Source organism: Tachypleus tridentatus, chromosome 3, assembly GCF_004210375.1.
Source record: "Tachypleus tridentatus isolate NWPU-2018 chromosome 3, ASM421037v1, whole genome shotgun sequence".
NCBI classification, from domain to species: domain Eukaryota; kingdom Metazoa; phylum Arthropoda; class Merostomata; order Xiphosura; family Limulidae; genus Tachypleus; species Tachypleus tridentatus.
This window is the reverse complement of record NC_134827.1, coordinates 12,573,404-12,592,386: the sequence shown is the minus strand read 5'-3', so window position 1 is coordinate 12,592,386 and position 18,983 is coordinate 12,573,404. Positions and strand designations below refer to the sequence as shown.

General features: G+C 33.4%; 1 long non-coding RNA gene across 15 annotated transcripts in view; it reads right to left on the bottom strand.

The window, feature by feature from the left end:
• Positions 1-18,983, bottom strand: part of LOC143246369 (uncharacterized) — a 372,922-nt gene that overhangs the window by 117,271 nt on the left and 236,668 nt on the right. For 13 of the 15 annotated variants that reach the window (XR_013025939.1, XR_013025936.1, XR_013025938.1 and 10 more), the window contains one exon: positions 1,472-1,553. The exons of the other annotated variants lie outside the window; for them this stretch is intronic. This is a non-coding gene — a long non-coding RNA (uncharacterized LOC143246369). The remainder of the gene's footprint in view (positions 1-1,471; positions 1,554-18,983) is intronic. 15 annotated transcript variants of the gene reach the window in all.

The following is an 18,983-nucleotide window of genomic DNA, read 5'->3' as shown; positions in this document are numbered from 1 at the left end:
TAGAAGACAAAATATTGTTTGTGAGTTTGCAAAATTTTTGTATATAAACCAATATTCTTAATAACTATTTGTAATCATGGTTATTGTAAGTTGTATTATTATTTGTGTATTAAAATATATTTGTATTAAGAAAGATAATTGCGTGTACCAATCTTGTTGGCAAATATCATAAATTTGATACAGATCAACATTCAATTAACTTTTAAATTAAAATTAAAGTTTTGGGATATTTGAAATCGGAATAAGTTAACATACGTAACACAATAAACTGTAGACTAATCCGGCATAAATTATAATACGTAACATTTTTTAATTAATTACTCATCTGTTAAAGTTTTCTTCTTCATGTACATTTTCCTTACAGATGTTTATAAATCACATTCGAGTCTTAGAATATTTATAAAAGCTTTAAACAATAAGAATGATTTCAATAGTTTAAAATATAGAAACAATCTTGAATTGTAATGTGTTTTGTTCTGAATTATTGGTGTTTCATGTAAGTTCAGTGGAATCCCATAAAACTGAGTAAATCTTCATGCATTGAACCTTCTTCCGCAAGGATTTTTTTCTTTAACAAAATTTCCGAAAATGCTATTTTAACAAATACTGGGCTTTGAACTGAATTTATTCCAGGGTGACGTTTCGTAGTTTAAATATGAAGTCAGAAATATAACACTTTTTTTTGTATGTTAGTTTTGCAAATAGATAATTTATCTTTGAAGCGAAATATGTGAAGTGGCATTTTACTACTTTTATTGTCTGAGTATTTTTTTTTTTGGTTTTATGCATATCTTGGGCTGCCTTTTAATTTACAGGCTAGGCGTAAATCTACTCATAATCTAAATATCTTAGAATTATTCATCGTATCACTAAAAATTAATGTCTAAAAATTTACTGAAATGAGTATGAGATTTTGAGTAGTAGATTCGTACACATGCAAAGTGTTAGATAGGAAAATAGAGAGGAAGTTAACAAAATGTCATAAATATAGATACAAAAGCAGGATATTGTTGGATATATTAATATATATATATAGATAGTTAGGACTCAAAAGTCGGTATTTATGCAGATGAAAAAATACATTGTTAGGGTTAGTAAAAATATTTCTCGGTATGTATGTACGGAAGTGAGAAGGATATAGGTTATTGGTAACGTTTGTCTGAAAGTAGTCAGATAGCTAGATTGAGTAATAGGTAAGAAAAGTAGGTGAGAAGATAGGATTTTCGGTCATGTTGGTAGGTCAGAGATAGGAGTAAGATGGATACATTGATAGGCGTGAGAGTAAAAACAGTTAAATGTATTGCAAGGCGAGCTAAGGGAAGCTACAGTTTTATAGGGAAGTACTGAAGGGAAGAGGTGGATAGGTATGTTATTATATAACATCGGAACAGGAGTATTAAAACATGTTGACAAGAAGGAATGTATATATGTGGTATGAATAAGAAGAAATACGGACTGTCTTAACACTTACTTTAAGATCTTTTGAGTTGAGTGAATATCCGATGATCATAACTTTCTCTGGCAATATTGTCTTCATTCGTAGTTAACTTCATCTAATAAAAGATATTTTAGGAATTAGCAACGTCACAATGATTTAGACAATCTACAGAAAGCAGCGCTTTAGTGAAAGAAAAGCCAAAAGTGCTCATAACAACATGTTGTTTACAAGATACATGGTATATATAATAACAAGAAAGATGAAAGATATACTTTTGTATAAAAAGAATATATTTAGCTAATGTCCATATTACTATATAAGAATGACGAAAAATTACGCTTAAATTACTTTAAATTACATGTTACTTTCAAAGAATAATATACGGATAAAAATACCAAGTTCAGGTAAATAAATAACGAAAGATGTTTTTTTTTTATATTTGTATGATATGAAGTCTTACATATTTGATTGCAATTGGAACTCAACGTGAAAGCTGTTTCGTCTGTTTTTTTAAACTCTGTAATTAGATGTAAATTACTCAAAAGCTAAAAATCTCTGTTTACAGGCATGGCACGTCTATTGAATACTAATTTAGAAAACGGCTGTTAAAAACAACAACTAAAGTTGCTTTAGATTTGAACTTATTTGTTCCAGATTTAGGATATAGAAATATGCAGAAGTAACTTTTTGTTGGTTTGTTGAAACAAGTACATAAGTTAACTTATTCCTTACTAAAACGTTATATATAAGATGAAAAAATATTCTATATCTTTCAAAAACAAAATTACTCCTGACGGTATTATGCCTTATAACAGAATACTGAATTGCGAAAAACGGATTTTTGTGAACAATTATTTTCCATATTAACTTTAAATATACTTAATGCTGTATCAACTGCGCTTTGGAAAAGTATAAACGGTGAAAAATGAACAATTTGTTTTTCCTGCTTTTCTCTCTCATTTAATATGTTAACGGTCTGTTTACTGGCCAGTTCATTATGTCTCTTTAAATTTTCTTAAGCCTTTTCAGTTTACGTTAACAGTCTGCAGTTCATTACGACTCTTCAAATCTTCTTAAGCCTTTTCAGTTTAAGTTAATGCCTGGTTAGTGGCCAGTTCATTACGACTCTTCAAATCTTCTTAAGCCTTTTCAGTTTAAGTTAATGGTCTGGTTATTGGCCAGTTCATTACGACTCTTCAAATCTTCTTAAGCCTTTTCAGTTTAAGTTAATGGTCTGGTTAGTGGCCAGTTCATTATGGCTCCTCAAATCTTCTTAAGCCTTTTCAGCTTACGTTTTCAACGTGTTTGAACTTATGCAAACACAAAACATGGATTGAGAAGCATACACACTACAAGATTACAATGAAAGTAGCTAATATTCTATGCGAAAGGCTAGACTTCAATCACTGGAAAGCAAATAATAAATATTTTCTATTTATTGGACGTAGTAACATCCTGGAAAATATTTAATCCACTTTACTTCCAGAAATGTTCCAGTAAAAAGGGAAGTACGTACATGCCTACACGTGAGTAAAGGAATGTAAAAAAGGAACCTACAGCATACATTCACACACACACACATATACACCAATTTAAGTTAAACAAAACTCAATCAGGGTTAACTTAGTTCCTTAGTCCACACTAATTACTGAACCGAAATCAGTTTCGTATGTATCAAGTGTGCCCTTTAAAAGATCGTAATGGTGTTCCATTTACTAGGATGACATTATTTAAATTCAAGCAATAATGGAGAATATAAGAAGGCTTAACTAATATTACTTCTACTATTGTTCTATGTTTCGCCTGGCTGCACCAGTCAGATAATACTAACACTAAGCTTAAGTAAACCACCCAAAAGTCTGTCATCCCCAGATGACTCCTTGCTAGAAAATTGCAATTTTAATTCGGAACGAGAGGAGAAATCTCAATGAACTATAATCCTGCTATAGATTATGGTTAGTTATGTTGGAAGGGAAACTGAGTTGCGTAGCTGTCGAGTTGGAATTTTGGATGCAGTTAATTATTGTAGTAGGTCTTTTCATGATTATATCAAACACTTTTGTAGCATTTTCCTAATCTACCACCCTACAGATATTAATTAACGTTTTACTATGAGACTAAGTTGCGACTACCAGCAATGTCTAGAGTTATAGATCTTAATGAACATTTCACGAGGAGATTAAGTTGTGACTACCAAAAATATCTAGTGTTACAGATTTTAATGAATGTTTCAGTTGAAGACAAAGTTGTGACTACCAGAAATAGCTCCAGCTACGAATCCTGTAGTTTATATTGAGTCAACTCTGACGACATGCAACAAATATTTGTAACACTGGCTGATTCTAACTGAACTTCTAACATTTATACAAATATTATGTGCTTAAGATGAACCTGTGGTAACTTAATGAATTCCAATGGAATAAGTTAACGTAATTGGCAAATTAACTACTCCCCATTAGTCTTGGCCTTAGTATTAGTTCTTGCTAGTGATTCTTATAAAAGTTATATGATATGGAACATTAACTATATGGTGTAGTTTTGCGCAGCTGTTCTTTATTAAAAATAAGAGTTGCAGAAGTTTATTCTCTCCTTCTAAAGAAAGTAAAGTAAGTGAACCGTCGGAAATAAAAAGATGTATTTTCTTTGAGTCGTAAATTATTTTTTATTTTTCGAGGCTGCAAAATATGTATTAAACTGAAGTCTGTTCTTTAGTTAACTCATCATGCAATAATTTTTTTTTTGAATTTCTCGCAAAGCTACTCGAGGGTTATCTGCGCTAGCCGTCCCTTATTTAGCAATGTAAGACTAGAGGGAGGGCAAGTAGTCATCACCACCAACCCTCAACCCTTGGGCTACTCTTTTACCAACGAATAGTAGGATTAACCGTCACATATATAACGCCCCACGGCTGAGAGGGCGAGCATGTTTGGCGCGACAGGGAAGCGAACCTGCGACCCTCACATTACGAGTCGCACGCCTTAACACGCTTGGCCGTGCTGGGCCATCATACAATAATGAAGCTTGAAGTGTGAATAATATTTATCTAATAAATTGATGTATGTTTGTACAATGGGCTATATGTTCACTATGGGCAATAGAGCCCCGAACTTAGAGTAGTAAGTCTGTAAATTTATCGCTAACCCGTTGGTCGGGATCAATTTGATACAATATATATGTCGTAAGCACAGCATGCAATTTGCATTATCTATAGAGAAGTAGAGAATTTTTTTTCTAAAAATGCTTCTATATAATTCAATTTCATAAGTAATGTATTTTGACATAATATAGTAATATCTAATTAAAAGAAAAACAAGGATATTTAGAAACATTATTTTCCATACGATTATTTTATGACACACCAAGATGGCACTGGAAGTGAATTTAAAATAAATGTAGTAAATACTGAACCCTATCATTTTCAGTCTGTTAGAGAATACATTATTCCTGCTGTATCAAGATGGAATCAGCAAAATATGGCAGTTGAGTAGTACAAAACAAAAATATTACCGCATTACAGCCTAGGGCGTTTCCCAACGCGTGCTTTACGCATTGGCATTGCAAGCACAGGAGTGAATAGAACCTTGCGGAAAACCGCTTCGTCTTATTATATACTTATAAAAGGCTTTTTGCACAGTGTACACGCCCAAGGGGAGAGTCAGATTTATCTGTTGTACAAACGTCTAAATACAACCCTATTTGTTATGAATAGTTATATTACTGTTATAAGATACTTGATACACTTTTATGGTGTTAAAATGTTTCAGAAAAGGTGTTATTGTAAATCTCATAGTTGATATGAGCATTAGAAATGAGACCATGTTCCCAAGTGTACATGATATCAAAACGTAAAGCTATATCAGTGTTGAATTTATTCTGTATTTTTTTTATCTTGTGGAAAACAATTTTTTTACATTAAACTTTTATGACTTTTTTTTCATTCATGATTATTACCCGTAGAAGTTGCTGTACCAACAGTCTTCATCAATGAGACTATAGGATTATTATCTTCCTGATTCAAGTGTTGCCAAAAAGATGGTGCAGATAAAATTGGTTCATGCTCCAAACAATAAAGATGTAGCAGAAAATATTGACTTAGGAGAAACATTAAGAAGCTAGAGTCGTTCTTTGGTTTTTAGCAAAACAATGCTAGCCGCCTTCAGGACTATATTAGATTATAGTTTGAGTATAGTTCAACAACAAAAAAATGCAAAAGAAAAAATTACATGATTACATATATATATTGTTTTCAGGTTTCATTCCACACCATACATCTCACAATGAACATTGTTAGGTGTTACACATATTACTTCTATCTTCCATATATATATGAGCACCTGATGAAGTCAGTATTGCAAATAAATTATTACATTTTTTGGTTAGTCATTTATAAGATAGTTTACACTAGATTCATATTCACCTGACTACCTTTTTTGTCTATCCATTGTCTATTGCTACATATTTAACGATCAATCAAAACCCAGATTCGATGAAAGTAGAATATCAAATAAAAATATTAATCATTCTGTCTGTCTCGCTCTTTAGTTATATACTTATCTGCGTATCCAAAACAATGAAGTATTGGAGATCGAACAAAATATAAAATTTGAGTTACTAATCATTCTGTAGTTAATTTCAATTGCACATGCTACATTAAATCTCTTTAATCATGTCTTATCACAGCTTGACTGCGTAATGCATCAAGTTTTGTAATATTCCCTTAACTTTGCATTGTTCGTTCATTTGAAAATGTCTTCTTGTATTTCATACATTTATCTTCAGGCCGAAAATTTTAATGGTGAATGTTAATGATGCAAACACAATCACGTAATGTGTCACCGAGTGAAAAATGCAGGCTCGAAGTTGACGGTTATTTAATTAGAAACTTGAAACCTACAAACACCCAACAGCTCAAAACCCTGCCAACAATTATCAGTACAAAGCAGGGAAGGGAGGTAATCTAAATTAAAGTGAAGGGATTATATAGTAATTTTAGTAATGAATTTTCCAAATAAAAATTACAGAAGCAAACATCAGGCATTCTTCCATCACTATAATACACGTACTTAAAATCTGGGGTATTGAACAGGACCATTTCTTAACAAAATCTTATTTTGCTAAAATATCTTTCCATATAAGCTACTATAACATGTATGCAAGAAGAACGGCAGAGGAATGTTAATTAACATTAATTGTTAATTTTAGGGTTATTGGAACAATAGCAGTTTTTTAAATCCTGAAACGTGTTCGATCAAAACTTTCGTACTGTTAAGAAGGAGCATCTCTAGATTTACTCATACGAAAGATACAGATGTAAATACGTGAAGAAAGATCAGTGGTTACACTTTAAATGTCAAGAGCAAACGTTTAAGACTTATAAGTTTAAAGAAGTAGCTTTTAAACTACAAAACTGCAATATTTGAGAATATGGTTATTTGCAATACAATTTATTTATTATTAGAATTTTAAGTCTAAAACATATTGAAATCGAAAGAAACTGCAAAAAAAATCATTGCCAACTTTTAACAGGAATGTTTTAACATAATTTGTAATCTAGTAACATAAATAGGGTGATTTCATCTATTAAAACATTGATTATAGTTTGAGTATTGTTCAACAAAAAAAATGCAGCAGAAAACATCACATGGTTACGTATATATATATATGTTGTTTTGAGGTTTCAATCTACACCATACATCTCACAATGAACATTGTTAGGTGTTACACATATTACTTCTATCTTCCATACATATATGAGCACCTGACGAAGTCAGTATTGCAAATAAATTATTATTATATTAAATTGCATTAAAAAAAAACACTACTTAATTCGTGATCAACACAGCACAAATAGCTTATTGCCTAGCTTTGTGCTCAACATAAAACAAATATATTTCGTTAAATTCGGGGACATTATTATACCAGGAAGAATAAGGATGGAAAATTTTAAATTAAGACGCCCTCTATCGATAGTTTTCAGAAACGTATAAATAGCTGACCCTTGCATTATGAAACTGATATTCAAGATGGAAGAAACAAAACAAATGAGGCATAACGGAAAAAAGGGAAGTTGTAATAATTTACGTTCAGTTACAATAATATTAAGACAGGTTTGTAGCAAAATCCCCACTCTACAATTGATACTTTGAAAACTTAAGGTGTCTTGCGTTTACATTTTGCTTAATTGAGGAAACTGCAATGAATATGGGAAATCTCCTCACAAATCAGTGACATCTGATCATTTTATGCTAAATTAGTATTAAATATTAGACTATTAATGACTTTCTTTTGTTACTAACCAATCAATTAATTATTAGCAAGAACTTTTTATGGTATGAAATAATTGGAAGTGTAATAAAATCATTATTATGATAAAAAAGTTAAAATAGAACGTTGCGAAAAATAAAACGCACTTGTTTCTTTTGTTTTGAATTTTGCACAAAGCTACTCGAGGGCTATCTGTGCTAGCCGTCCCTAATTTAGCAGTGTAAGACAAGAGGGAAGGCAGCTAGTCATCACCATCCACCGCCAACTGTTGGGCTACTCTTTATCAACGAATAGTGGGATTGACCGTCACATTATAACGCCCTCACGGCTGAAAGGGCGAGCATGTTTGGCGCGACGGGAATGCAAACCCGCGACCCTCAGATTACGAGTCGCACGCCTTAGCACGCTTGGCCATGCTGGGCCATAAAACGCACTACAAAGTTGTGGACGTTCCTCTATTATTCGAGTAAACGGCTGACGATACGTCGAGCACCTTTCAATGAATTTTCTTTTCATATTGTCCAACATTTTAACTATTATGATAGAGTTAGTGTATTATAAAGTTTTAGCTCTATATATTCTGGAAATGGAACATAACGAATAATAGATTTTAAAGTACAAACAATGATAAAACATGACTAGTTCAACCAAGTTAAACATGAAAGAATTGTTACCAGCATTGTTGCAACCTACTGACACTGTTTATTCAGATAGAAGTCCCCGAGTACAGCGGTAAGTCTATGAATTTACAATGCTGAAATCATGAGTTTGATTCCCATCGGTGGGCTGTTCATATAGCTCGATGTGATTTTGCTAAAAGTAAACACACACACTCAGATAAATGTTGATCGTGTGTATGAGGGTTTGGCTTGGTTTGAATTTTGCGCAAAACTATACGAGGGCTATCTTCGCTAGCCGTTCCTAATTTAGCAGTGTAAGACTAGAGCAAGGCAGCTAGTCATCACCGCCCACTGCCAACTCTTGGGCTACTCTTTTACCATCGAATAGTGGGACTGACCTAACGTTATAACGCCCCTACGGCTGAAAGGGCGATCATGTTTGGTGTGACGGGGATTCGAACCCGCGACCCTCAGATTATGAGTTCGGCGTGTATAAGGTCCATATTTAAATACTATCATTACAGTCAATGAATAAAATGTTCTAAGGTGCTGCGAAACTAAACATTCTGCTTATAATGTAAATCAGTCTAAAACGACGAATTATGTTTTCAAAGTGATCATAAGGCAGTAGAAATCCTACAGCAAAGATTGTAGCTTTGATGTGCAGTAAAAGCAAAATGACAAACCAGGAATCGCCAAAGCAGAAACACAAAATAGTTAACTTGGTTGTCTTTGGGATATTCGTACAAACCTACACAAGTATTACTTGTGTTAGTTATTTAATTTTGAGCTGTTATGGTAGAGGAAAAGCAACTAGAAACAGCACACATTGATAATCTTATCGAACAATTGGATTCAACTGTCATTTCTATAATACACTCACGGTCCAATAACTGCGAAGCGCGATTTTGCAACAACAGGCGCTAACCATGAACCCACAGATTCACAGTTTGGCATGCTAACAACTATGTTATACACAGCTCTTCAACGAATTGAGAAATTCATAATCATTTTAGTTTTGCAACACATTAACAATAATTCAAAAAAAAAATCGCAATATTTTCACTTCAATTTATGTTGTTGTTTTTTTGTTTGTTTTGAATTTTTCGCAAAACTACACAAGGGCTATCTGCGCTAACCATCCATAATTTTACAGTGTAAGACTAGAAGGAAGGCAGATAGTCATCACTATCCAATGTCAACTCTTGGGCTACTCTTTTACCAACAAATAGTGGGATTGACCGTCACATTATAACACTCCCATGGCTGTAAGGACGAGCATATTTGGCGTGACAAAGTTTCAAATCCACAACCTTTGGATTACGAGTCGAGCGCTTTAATCATCTGGCTGTGCTGGTCCTATTTTGTTGTTACTCAAGTACCTTAAAAATGTCTTCTAAAACGTTACATAACTATGGATATCTAGCCTAAACACGACATTTTTGTTTTTATTTCCATCCAGACTTCAACAAGGATATCATGCAAAAAAATGGCTTTACAAATTAATATAATATCTACAGATTTTGCATAACTTCCTTCATCTTAACCTTGCGTAATATAACACAAATCTAAGCATTTCACCTTCCATAGTTATTGTGTTATTAAATACTAGCATGAGTTATGCAGAGTCAATTGTTTTCCATGGTGTAGTCGTTGAATGCGTATAGATCATGTAACTGAAATATTCAATACAAAATATAAATAAATTTAGTCATCATAAACTTTAAAACTCCAAGCAATTAACCTTTCACATTAGTATTTATATTCAGTTTCATCAAACATTACGCTGACCTACAGAACAACTTTAAGGGATAGAATAATTAATGTAATATATAAAAATACAATAACCTTCATACAATTGTCTTATTATAAATATAATTTATTATAATCACGTTTCTCCAGAAAAAAGGTTATGTTTTATTTTCATAAGAAATTCACGTTGGGCTATCTGCTGTTCTACTAATATTCTTAACTAATTAATTATTTTGTTTCAGTCATTTTCTCGTCTTTTCATACGCCGGAGATCTCCATATAGATCAATGATAAGATTATGGACATAACAACACTAAAATCCGAAGTGTGGCTGTGTAGTTCTGCACTAAAACTACATTCACATACCAGAAAATTGAAATATTTCAATTTTAAGAAAAACTCAACATTTTCATGCTGTATTATTAAATATACATTATCTATATATTACATAAATTCATTAATATTCTTATTACTGATAGTAAGCAATTATATTATTACATTAGTTTTTGCAGTGCAACATTTTCATCACTTTCTAAACGAGTGATCTTAAATTACGTATTCCTTCACCATTTATTTTTATACATTTAAGTAAAACGCAAAATATCCGTGTTTATTCATTGAAAAAAGATATAGTTTGAAAATAAATTTTACTCATTAACTCGAACTGTTTTTATAATTGATTAAGTACACAATCCATCGTAACAGAATATGAAGGTAAAATAATTTGACTGTGATACTGAAATATCTAAATAGTATATGACTAAGTAAGACCATTAATGATAAATATGACAATAAATTAATAATATCCATGACAGATGAGCAGAATCGATTTACGCCGATAATCAGTTTGTAATAAATGTTTAATATACAGACTTTCAGCCTGGACCAATAACACAGCTAATGTTCCCTACTAATATTTTTTTTTTTTTTTTTTGCTAGCAAGAAGAAAATGTAATGAGAGAGAAAAGTACCGAGGGGGAGGGTTTCTATTTGTTCGGGAGTTCCTTCTTCGAGAAAGACTTTTTCTATTATAAGCATAAAAAACTAATAACTGGGTTCATGAAACTTGGGAGCTACATAAGAAAAATTCTTTCAATTGTTCCGTTTACTATGCAGGAGTTAGCCAATCAAATTATAATAGAATATGAACTTAAGATTTTTAAGTGAAAAAAAAGAAGTCGAGAAATCGTGTTTAGTAAGACGAAAAGAATCATAGTTTACTATATATAAGCCTAAGCTGATAAACTCAGAACTCCATGAAGTGCTTTCAGAGTGTCAAACATAAACAAGCAAATCGAAAAATGGAAGGAAGAGTCGCCATGATTTACCATAAAAAATGATGAACTTGAGGATAAGGGCTATTTGTTCGTGTTCAACATTTATCATTATAAATAATATTTCTGTTGTTTATGTCATCAGAGAACCTTTTGTTATGCTATTTTATTCTATATTTTAGTAGGTTTTGTTTTCAAGAATCTTTTACACCCATACACAATCAGTCTCACATCACAATATGACTAATACAAGATAGAAACTAAACATAAGGCATATCTACAGTACTATGTTAGGGCGAAGTCAAATACAATATTTCAGACTACTTCCAAAGAACAATGAAGTCATAGGTGAAACATCAAAGTTTTATTAGTCTTCATACTTAGTACAACAGAAACCCAGTGGAAGTGTTTGAGTCCATTAAACAGTTAATATTTTATGTGTCCTCCTTTTGTTTTAATAATTACAGATTGTCTTTAAGGCATTGTTTCAACATGTTTGATCAAAGTGTCTATTGGTATTTGACTTCAAATGTCTCTAACACCCTCCCATATTTCTTTGGAAATAACGTCTGATTTGTCAAGTTTTTGATCTATAAGATTCTAGATCTACTCAACTAGGTTGAGATCGACGCTTTGTGAGAGTCAACGCATCATTTAAATAACTCCAGTTGCTTCTTTCTCAGCTAAGTAACAGGTTGTATGAATGTTTAGGGTTAAGATCTTCTTGGTAGTAGAATCCTTTGCCAATAATATGCAAACCACGGGGTATATCATGACGGATCAGTATCTGATGATACTTGCACTGGTACATTATTCCATTTGTTTTCCAAATATTTTTGTAACCTCAGAAGCAAAACACCCCCAAATCATCACACTGCATCTTCCATGCTTCATGTTAAGTGCTATGCTTGAGGTACTATAAGTATCTTAGCTTCTAGTCATGGAAGACGCATTATTCTAGCCAGGAGATAATGCAATCGGGGCCCGGCCTAGCCAGGTGGTTAGGGCGCTGTACTTGTAATCTGATGGTTGCGGGTTCGAATCCACCTCACACCAAACATTTCAATCGTGGATGCGTTATAATGTAACGGTCGATCCTGCTATTCGTTGATAAAAGCGTAGTCCAACAGTTGGCGGTGGAAGATGATGACTAGTTTCCTTCTCTGCAGTCTTACACTGCTAAATTAGGGACGGCTAGCGCAGATAGCCCTCTTGTAGAACCCCCCTAGTGACACAGTGGTATATCTGCGGACTCATACCGCTAAAAACCGGGTTTCGATACCCGTGGTTGGCAGAGCACAGATAGCCCATTGTGTAGTTTTGTGCTCAATTCAAAACAAACAAACAAATCCTCGCGTAGCTTTGCACGAACTTCAAAAAACAAAAACAAAACAAATGCCACTGTAAATGTTACATTTTTAGAAATCTACTTTATCGAGATATATATTATATATTTTCTACACACAAAACCTAAAATCTGATTAGGAGAACGAAATTAGAAATCCACTACGCTTAATGATCACATTTTTTATGGGTTCTGTACTGCAGAAGTGATTATCGATCTTATAGAACGCGAATAATAATCTAGACTCGTTTAGTAGAGAAAACCTCCACCATTCTAAAAACAGAACGCATTTCCTACGCAGTTTAGTCAAGCTCGAAATATATATCACAATCATGGCACAGCCCGCCAGTGAACAAGGTAGCTAGCTTGCCAGGATATAACTTATCACCTCACTTTCAATGCTTTTACTCTGTACGTTATGGCTCCTAAATCTCGTTTGAATTTCCGTGCACAAGTTAAAAAAAACAAAACGGAACTGGAACAATGAACTTATGAAATACATGCACCAGTTTAGTAGGTAAAAGTTTGCATTTTTTGCCAGAAAGCCAAATAAATGTGATTATAAGGCCTTAGAATGAGATTTTGTAGTGTCGCAAAATGTTCATGTATGTTTATTTGGAATTAAGCACAAAGCTACACAATGGGCTATCTGTGCTCTGCCCACCAGGGGTATTGAAACTCGCTTTTTAGTGGTATGAGCCCACAGATATACCGCTGTGCCACGGGGGTGAAGAATGTTCATGTAATTCGTTTCACATTACAACCTATTGAAATTAAAATCTTATATTACAGTGTACAAGAATGCAAGATATTTTTACATAAAAAAAATAAATAAATTATTAGAAGTGAAATAAAATATGCATATACGAAATAAACCTTTAAACTTTTCTTTTAGGAAATGGAATCCTTAATTAAACTTACCATTGCTCGATTGTTTATTTGTTTCGAATTTCGCGAAAAGCTACTCGAAAACTATCTGTGCTAGCCGTACCTAATTTAGCAGTGTAAGACTAAAGGGAAGTCAGCTAGTCATCACCGCCAACTCTTGGGCTACTCTTTTACCAATGAATAGTTGGATTGACCGTCACATTATAACGCCCATACGGCTGATAGGGCAAGCATGCTTGGTGCGACCGGGATTCGAACCCGCGACCCTCGGATTACGAGTCGAATGCCTTAACATGCTTGGCCATGCCGGGCCCGTCATTGCTCGAAAAGACTTAAATGATAAGACTTTTTTCAAACGGATAACTTGCAAGTTAATGAATATATATATATATATATTTGGTTTCTGAATTGTCCCTGGTGGCTCACCGTTAAACTAACGGGTTTATAAAGTTAAAAATTAGATTTCGATCCCAAGGTAGGCAAACCATAGATAGCCCATTATTTTGTGCTTAATAACAAACCAAGATTTCCACTCAAAATGTAGCAGAAGTAAAGTGCAAATATTATCAAAATATTGATCGCAAAACAGCAGCTCGTACGAAATTAGAAACCAGTGAAATCATTTTATAAACAAAATTATAATTTCCAAGGTCTTCCATTGGAAGTGGATGGCAAATTCGCTACACTTTCTCAAGTTTGACATACTGCAATTAATTTTGGTTCTGTTCTGAAATGTTTTATTAATATACAATTAAACGTTCCCAACGAAAAGATTATTTTCACACAAAAATAAAAAAAAAACGAAAAGAAAGAAAAAAGTTTGGAACTTGAAGGTAAAATAAATTATTTTGTTAGTGTTAACGGACAAAATAATGAAAAAGATTGAAATAGGATAATATATGGCTTTCAGTTTTCAAGAGAGCCAAACATCACTAAACGGAAATGTACTCCACAAGTAAAAATGAAAGACCATTTTTTATGTTGGTCGGGTTTATCTAATATAATTATCACTTTTTACTGGAAATAATTTTAAATCATTACAGAAGAAGAAATGAAACATGTCGACATTCGTCATCTTTCAAATATTTTTGCTAATATTTTGGTAATGTAAAATATCGCGTACATAATTTTACCAAAAGATGTAGCTGTGAGGTAGAAAGTGTTAAAAATATAATGCAGGATAATACAGAACAGACTTCAAGCAAAATTATATCAGCCAAAAGTGTTTTATTTCCTTCCAGAAAATCAGGATTTTACTCTCATATCATCAACACGAAAAATTTCCAAATAACTCCAACTTCTGAGTAATATTTTTAAGTCTATGTACTGGAATGACTGTTTTTGTAAATCGATAAAATAGCATTTGACAGGTTTAGTTAACAAACAAATTTATAGTTGTATTCTTGGTTCCACTAGGTGGATTGGAAATTAAAATATGATAACAGTTTTCAGTTTGTTTTGAATATCGTGCAAAGCTACACGAGGGATACCTGTTCTAGCCGTCCATAATTTAGCAGTAAAGGATTAAAAGGAAGATAAAAGGGAGTATTATTTTATCAACGAATAGTGGGATTGGTCTTCATATTATAACATTCCCACAACCAAAAGGAAATGGCAGCTTTATCTCTTAACACAATGCGCTTAGCAGCCAAGCACCCGCCAGAGGCTCAGAGATAAGCTTGAAGTTTAAAAACACTAACCCTCCCTCCCACCTAAAACAAAACAGGTGCTTTGAGTGTCACAGTTAAACTACACACAGTTACTCATAGGAAATATATGTACATTTTTTCGAGACAAAAAGTCATATTACATGGAAAGATATACATAAATTACATTTATGTGTAATTACTCTAAATTATTTAACAGCGATAGGTTTTCTTTTGATTATAAATTATTACTTAAGATAAAGCACGGTAGCTTTCTTCTAGTATAATTCTGAAACTTCCTTATTTTTCTATATAATACTAGAGCATAAAATAGAACATTTATATTTGGCTTATATGAGTCAAGCCTTAAAAGTTTAGCAAATGGGACGCTTCGCACAGATCGTGGTTATTTAGAATTCATCTGGCGTATTCATCTCTCGAAGGAGGTTCTGCCTATGGCGACAGCAAGTCCAAACGCCTATACAGCGAATGAAAGGCAATCCAGACTCGTTCCATGGAGAAGCAGGGTATAACGGTAACTAATCTTGTTTACCATAACCGTTGCATCTCGCTGAAACAAATAAAACGGAAATTTTCTTCCTTATATCGCATGAATTTATCCATTCGTATCAGAAATTTATTATTTCATCTGTTTGTTTGTTTCGAGAGATATAGTTTTAATAAACATTGTTTTTGTTTGTTTTTTGGAAGAGCTAATATGCGCAAACACGTCCCAATGTGAGGATTTGATGGATTCAGGGAAATGGAAAAAGTAAAACGTCTAGGAAGAAGTAAACTGGTTCAATACAGTTGCTGCGTGGAAATACAACATAGATTTCAAATACAAATAAAGCATTTTTGGTATATATGTTTAAAACTACACAGTTGTTCGTGACAGCTACGAGTTTCTATGTTTTTCTTTAAGTGGTGAGTTTGGGAAGTTTTAACTTCTAGAAACCTACACTGAACTTAAACTGTAGTCCTAGCTGTTATACTTTCTAAAGTATTTTTATACTGTTTAACTCGACACCCAAAACTGCCCCGGCATGGCCCGGTGGGTTAAGGCGTTCGACTCGTAATCTGAGGTACGCGGGTTCGAATCCCGGTCGTACCAAATATGTTCACCCTGTCAGTCGTGCGGGCGTATAATGTGACGGTCAATCCCACTATTCGTTGGTAAAAGAGTAGCCCAAGTGTTGGCGGTGGGTGGTGATGAACAGCTGCCTTCGCTCTAGTCTTATACTACTAAATTAAGGACGGCTAGCGCAGATATCCCTCGTGTAGCTTTGCGCGAAATTCCAAACAAACACTACAGCCAAAACAAAAGGTGTTTATAAGTACAATAAAGTATTTGTTGAAAAAATTGATTAACTTGTTTTGGTAGCAGCTGTTGTCATCGTCAGGACCAGATCTCTTAAGGTTTATATCAGTAACTATTTCATTATGCGTACAAACACCTCTTGTTTCAGTCTTAGATACAGTAACTGTTGTTATATAGGGTGGATGTTACCCTAATAGAAACTATGGATATGAAATATGTCAAAATTAAGAACTACCAAGTGTGTGAGTTTCATTTTCAACACGTGGTATCTGGTATAAAAGTATGAAAAATTACCGTCGTATGCAGATGTTGACAAAAAGCTAATAATATATTTTTGTTAAACAAAGAATAAACTGCTCACTTTGTAGCCTAGCGTTAAAGCAACAACGATACAACAAAGTTATGTTGTTTTTTTTTCTTCTTCTCCGGTCTTTGTTTTTTTAAAAGCAATAACAAAACAAGTCTGCTTACTCTGGAATCGTGTGAATTATATACAGTAGTAACTTCAGATTCATAGCTTCATTGAAGCTGTAGAATTTTAACAGGTTGTTTACTGGTGGTGTTGGTAAATTATTTCTCTCTACCCGATCACAGAGTTTGAAAACGTTTAGGAAATGTATGAAATTCTTTTTCTGTGCATTTTGGGATCACCATGATTTCCCGAAGGATTTTATTCATTCAAAAGGACTATTTAATCTAATTTTTTTTTCAAAGCGAGCATCTATAAAACAAGAGAGGAAAGAGATATTGATGTCTCGCATGGGTAGTGCTACTCAAAAAACAGCATTAATTATGCTTTATATAGAGATACTGCTCTATGGATGTATAAAAGAAAACAAAACATATTTCAGGACACTCAGAATGAATACACCATTGGACTTATTATGAAACTAAGAATAGAATTCGCACGAAAACATTACAACGACAAAAAACAACAGTCACCAAAACTCAGTTTACATTACCAAGAATTTTATCTTCATGACTCTTCAGAACACGTGGGTTGTTATTTTTGACACGTTTTTAGTTAACGAATAAAAAGGTTTTATAGAATCATTAAAGAAAAAAAGTAGTTGTAAAGGAAAAACATAACCGGCATTGTGTTTCATGGAGAAATTAAGTTTTATATGGATCTGGTATGTTGTATAAGCTTGATCTACTCGTTTGAGTCGCTTCTGCATAATGAATAATGAGCAGAATATCGATCAGGTTTAAACTTATTCTGTAATTTTGATAATGGATGTTCTGGCAGCAGCGTTCTGAGCTAGGCAGTTTCATCTATCAACACAAAGCGGTACAATTTCTACTTTATGAGGTTGTTCACTTGATCCGAGTGTGATCTGGTGTTCAGTTAAGATAGAAGACCTGGTAACAAATGGCATCCTTAACGTTTGACAACTCCATCGTAAGACTAAGCAACAAACCATTGCGTGTGAAGAATAATGGTTCAGATAGACTACAACAGCTCCAATGTTCCAGAAGCCCCCTACCAGCGAAGTCGGAATAATTTTTCAGCTTGATATGGTTCTAACTATATGACAAAAGAACGTTAGTTAACTACCATGAGCTCCCTCTTCAAAAAAAAAAAAAAAGATGGACCTACAACCCACTTAGTTTTAGAAATATAACAAAAACTATATAAGAGATTTATTGTTTTACTTGGCCACCATTGTTACGCTGACATTTAATCGGGGAAGAAGTGTAAAAACTGACTTATTTTTCACACATAAAGTCCGAAGAACGACCTCCCAAGCTCGCAGTTAGTAGTGAAAAAAAGATAGTGAGATCTGTTCGAGTTACTGGCAGTAGAGTGTCTCTTATTTAACAGAAGCAACTGTGAGAGTGGACGAGAAACTAATTTTCAAACTTTCAACTTCATCACGACCACTAAGACCGACACTGACATTAAGTGGCAATCAAGCGCAACCATGAAAATTTATGGTGGACGCCGATCACTAGGCGACGGACAAAAATAAAAGCACACGAAGTCGTGTTAATGGAATATGACGGGATGGAACAGTTTCACCCCACTAAATTAGATCACCATCGAAATATTCCTGTGTTGTTCAAGGGAGAAACACTGATTCTTTGTTCATTCTAACATCGTTAGAAACTGAAGCGCTGTCACCAATCTGTTAAGAAAACAGCTCACAGAGAAAAAAGTAAGGAATATAAAAACCACAAAATAAACTCAACGTGAAATATATTGGATTATTGAATTAATTTCTTGATAAACATATAACAAACTTCAACAAACGAGTAGAAAAATATTATTGAGCCAATTTTAAATATTTATATTGTTGAATATACTCAAACTAACAATTGTTGTTTAGAACACAGCCACATTTGGTTATCTGCTGTGTCCACCATGCGGATCTTATCCCGGATTTTAGAGTTTTTAGTCCGTAATTTTACAGTTGTTCCACCAGGAGGGATTA